The sequence below is a fragment of the Arachis ipaensis genome, chromosome B03 (assembly GCF_000816755.2).
Source record: "Arachis ipaensis cultivar K30076 chromosome B03, Araip1.1, whole genome shotgun sequence".
NCBI lineage: Eukaryota > Viridiplantae > Streptophyta > Magnoliopsida > Fabales > Fabaceae > Arachis > Arachis ipaensis.
This window is the reverse complement of record NC_029787.2, coordinates 76130332-76135654: the sequence shown is the minus strand read 5'-3', so window position 1 is coordinate 76135654 and position 5323 is coordinate 76130332. Positions and strand designations below refer to the sequence as shown.

The 5323-nt window shown below is 38.3% G+C and overlaps 1 long non-coding RNA gene across 1 annotated transcript; it reads right to left on the bottom strand.

The window, feature by feature from the left end:
• Positions 577-2494, bottom strand: LOC110270206. The gene is made up of 2 exons (XR_002359461.1): positions 1654-2494; positions 577-1539 (listed from the first exon to the last, which is right to left on the bottom strand). It is a non-coding gene; the product is annotated as an uncharacterized LOC110270206 (long non-coding RNA).

The window sequence follows — 5323 nt, the reverse complement described above, 5'->3', positions numbered from 1 at the left end:
CCTTAGGCTACGTTACTACTAATACTCTACCAAAAACTAAAATATTATATCCTACATAAGTATCTTCCAATAAAAGTCATTAGTCAACCATGCATACATGTATCCATTCCCAACACTATTCTATCTTAGCCAATAAACCACAATAATAATCAGCTTAATTTCCATTGCTTAATCTTCATTGCTTAAAAAGACAACCTAGAAGAAGGTGGAAATTAGGGCAGAACCGGATAGCACAGGGCAGTAGCAGAGCAGGCGGAATCGAAGAAGGCAAAAGCTTGTTCTTTGGATAGAAACAGGACAGATCAATTAAATAAGTGCAGTATCTGAAATAAACAAATGCAGATCAATTATTTCATCTAACATTACAGTTCTATCCGTCTGATCAAGAGAAAAAGCACAATAATATTAAAAATGTTAGAACAATTCAGTGTTATTGTCTTTTTAATGAAACAGAGGGCGGTCATGCAAACAGAGCAAAACTACCTTCAAAGAAATTATTAAAAGAAATATCCCCTGAAACCAGTAGATTAATTTCAAGCTTCAAGAAGTATAAAAAATTTAATACACATCAAGTCAAAATATGTGGGCATGGTATCCCTCTTTTTATCCTTTTCAAGCATGTTTTTGTTATTTATGCTCAATGAAACAATTGCATGAAAAGTGGATCAGGAGATTTAATCTATATGTGGAGTTGCGGACAAGCACAATCTTAAACTGATTTGACAACTCAATAGGTCCAGAGGCAGATGCCATATTCTAAATCCAAAGAACACATTTACTCATTTATATGAAAATAATTTTCAAGGTGCCAATTCGCTACATAAATTACATTATATATATATATGCAAATATCATATCTACTGGAACAATATATTGACAGGGAAAAGACCAGAAGACTAAAACGAATACAGATCCTCCATATTTCTATGAAAATGGCTACTTCCTTCTATTGTATTTTCTATCAAATCTTCCTATTGAAAGACAAAAAATTGGAGGAAAAGTAAAAGATATTGTTTCTTAGGCCATATATAGAAAAGCAAACCAACCCCTTGATATAAGTAATAACATCTATTTTAGTATTTATATTGTAAAAAGAAAGATAAGACCTATGATAGGCAATAGTGTTAGTGGAGATCTGATGAGCTAAAGAAGTAGTGAATGAACGATACCTACAATGCGGACAAAATGGCCAAATGCACACCATGAAAAGACCCATTTTTGTTTTAGGAGAAAGACATGAATACACTTATTCACAAGTTGATAATAAACTAAAATGTAGCATTATCATTTACAATTTCAAGCCAGAAAGGAAAGTGGGGGATGATAATAGATATATCTCTATAAATGTCAACATAATACACCATCTTTTCTCACTTTTTTTGGCTACACAAGACAATATTCCTTTCCTTTTGTACTATTTCACTATTGCTAATATTAAAGAGGATCACAAACTGCATTAGAACAGTTACATACCTTGTTGACACTTGAAACTAGTTCTTGTAGAGCCCTGATTCTTTCTGCTATTCTTTCTTTGCGCAACTGTAACCATAATGTAACATGAAGAACTGAGGTACAAAATAAACACCCCGTCTTTAAATTTTAACACCATAACCAGCAGACAGCATGTATTTGTGCAAATATCCCAAAGCTCACCCGTTCAGCTATACTGTGTGGGTCTGTAGCCTGTCCTCTTCTAGCCCGCACCCTAGGACGCATTGTTAGAGGATGTGGAGCTGCCGGAATAGTAGTAGGCATTGGTTGGCCATGAAAAACCTGTTAAAAGATTACAGATGATCAGGGGGGCCAAAATAAGGGGGGTGAGGAAACTAAAACAGCAACTCCTCCTCTGCCTCTTAGTGATCACAGCAGTATGGAGAAGGTGTAAATAAACTTGCACTAAATCGTAATCCTGAAATGTTCAAACCATTCCATCAAAATTTATAACACCAACTTACACCTATAAGTCAACACCTACAACAATGATTCAACAATAATAGTCAGCACAAGTGCAGAGTTTATCAATAGCTAGTTGCTCAAATCAAGAAGCACTGAAGCACACACTGCAATAAGTTTTTCCCCCCTGCTGTCTGACCTCGAATAAAGGGGAAAAGAAAAACCAAAGATGACCATCCTGAAACAATAATTTGGTTTCCATAACAGCCATGGAATAACCCTGCCTTGCTCTTTATTTTTTCAAAACTACAACATGCTTTCTTTCCCAACTTCATTTTCAAGGAATTTTGAAAGTGATTCTAATTAGTTAAAAAACTGCCACATGCAATTGTATTTTAGTTCCAGTTCGGAACTCAAAACCCTGCCTTGAAAAAAAACAAATATTGAATGCATTTGAGCTAATTTTCTGTTACGCAAAGCGAGAGAGAGAGAGAGAGAGAGGGACAGGGTGTTTACATTCTTAGCTCTGGCATCAAGGACATCATCGCGAAAGTGCTTGCCGCTACCGGAGGCCTCTTTTGGTGGCTTCAAGAAGCCTACTCCTGGTGCTGCTGCTCTATCGGCTCCTTTCCCTTTGTCCAAGCTGAGACCTAGCTGGTAAAGACAAATGCAAAAGTAGCATGTCTAGTAGTATTTTTCCCACATTCCAATCTTTAATCCATTTTCAAATCATAGTTTTTTCAAATATCTGACCTAAAGATATGCTTTGATCATCAATGGTGCACAAGCTGATTATGCTCTCACCTCAGTAGATTGTTGGAAAGCAGTAGCCTCCCTCAGGTAGATGCCCCGTGAAGAAGGATCTACAATCAGTAATCATGAGCATAAGGGAATTAATATTTTTCTTAAGTTTTCCCTTGTGTCCAATTGAATTAATATTTCAATGAACAAAAATTTTTATCGTTGTTGTGAAAGCCAATACTCTTTTCCCTAACTTCTTCCAGTTTTTACTTGTGTCTTATCATGAGCATTCTAATTCTTAATAAATAACAGAATATCAGAAACAATTTCCCCCAAATGAGTTAGTTATTTATAAGTACAAAACAGGCAAAAAAATAATCTGTTAAACCACGCATCTTCATCAACAACAACATTCATGTTATCAAATCACAATTCACAAACCCATATTTCACAGATTAAAACCCCCAAATTAAAACCCTTAAAATCGGAACCCTAAACCTCTGAAATTGCAGAACCAAATAGAAATCAATAAATACATACTCAACGATGTGAGCACAGAGAAGACGATGATGAGAAGAATGGTGAAGAAGAGCGATGGTCAGTGCAGCAACAGCGATGATCAACATCGACGGTGACTGGCGGTGACTGGTTACTGGGTGGCGACAATCACCAGCGACGGTGAGAAACCGAGAATGGCAAAACTGAAAGGGGAAGGACGATGAGAAGCGAAGAGATGACGATGCTGAGAGCGGCGCAGCTCAGTGCAGTAGGGCGAAGAGGAACGACGGTTAGTGGCGATAGTGAGTGTTGTGTGTGGTTCTTCGCGATGGTGAGAGGGTTTCAGAAAGGGGATAAAGGCACTGTGATAACAAAAATTTCAGAGAGGGTTTCAGAGAGGGTTCTTCGTGATGATGAGTGATGAGTTTTGGAAGGAACAAAGGCACTGTGGTTCGTGTGGTTCTAGAAAGGGGATAAAGGCGCTGTGATTCACTAAGTGTTGTGAGTTTTAGAAAGGGAATAATGAGCTTTGGTGGGAACAAAAATTTCACTAAGTGTTGTGAGTTTGTTTTCAATTGGGAAAAAGAGGGAAGGCATCACTTTTGAAGCGCACCCAAAACTTAACTAATAGGCTACCGTCAAAAAGCGTTCTCTTTGATACAAAAAGTGGACCCATAGATATTAACATACGGCTACGCTTTATAAGTGATTTCTATAATACCTAAGGCTACACTTTTTAAATGATGCCAGAATTGTGTTTCCTTTTATCTAAAAAAAGGCAACACTGAGAAAAGCGTAGCCTATGAATAGGCTATGCTTTTCAAATGTAGCTTAAAAAAAGTGTGGCTAAATGGATATTTTTCTTGTAGTGTCTCAATGGCTATGGAAAGCTGACTTCCAGAGCTTTCCAGAAATGTTTAATAATCCATACTTTTCTTCAGATTAGAAGGCCTAAAACTGGTGTCCAACGCCAGTTTCCTGCCCCCTTCCAGGCATCCAGCGTCCAAAGAGCAGAGACCAGCGTCCAAACGCCCAAAGAGGACCCCCTAGCCAACTTTTCTTGCCCTAGGAGCCTCATATCACGTGGATCCCATCAAAGCTCATCCCAAACACTCACCAAGTGGGTCCCGTAAGTGGATTTTAGCATTAAATAGATAGTTTTACCCTTACTAGTCATCTATTTAGTATTTACAGTGTATTTTACATAATCATTCAGACATCACGCATACTTTACACATTATTTTCGAGTTTTACTTTGTATTTCCTTTTAGTATGAGTTTTAAACCTCCTAGGTTGAGGGGATGAGCCATACTGAGTCTTATGAATTAATAAAAGTATTACTATTTCTTCTTCGATCCGTGTTTGATTTAATTCTAAGATGTATACCCAATCTTCAACATGGTGAATAGGATGATCAGTGACAATCAGCTCTGTTCATCATACTAAGATGAATGTGCCTGACAAACACCCGCGTCTACTTGGGTTCGTGTGAATACGTGACTAGAAAGCACGAGCCAACAACTATGTTTATACATCTCTCAGATGGCTAATCCACGACTTCATTGGGGACTTTTCGAGACACCAGTTCAGCCGATTTCCAGGGAGATTAGGGTCTCCGTGGTATAGGCTAGAATCCAAAGAAGCAGCATTCTCTGATTTGGAAGATTCGACCTTGTCTGTGGCGTTTTGAGTAGGATCGCCAGGAGAATGAACTGCTAAGAGCTTCACGCTTCGTCAAATTGGATGACCACGACCAATGGCATTCAATCTGTAGCAAAGGAGATCAATGACCACAGCCCATGGCATTGATCACATACAGCCTACCATAGAAGAAATCACTCACAGGCAAAGAAGATAGTAATACAAGAGTTAATTCAGAAAGACAAAGCAACTCCGATCCTCAACTACATTCCTATTACTGATTGCCCTTAAATCAATCCAACTGACTCCACTCCAATTTACAAATTCAAATTATGAATATTTTCCCCTTTTTCATAAAAACACAACCTTCTGATTCGCCTGACTAAGACCTGCAAGATAACCATAGCTTGCTTCAAACCACAATCGTCGTAGGTTCGACCCTGACTCGCTCAGGTATTACTTGGACGACCCAGTGCACTTGCTGGTACAGCTGTACGGACTGTGGGGATTCATGCACCACCCTCAAAGGAGAAGAATGATCAAAATTAAT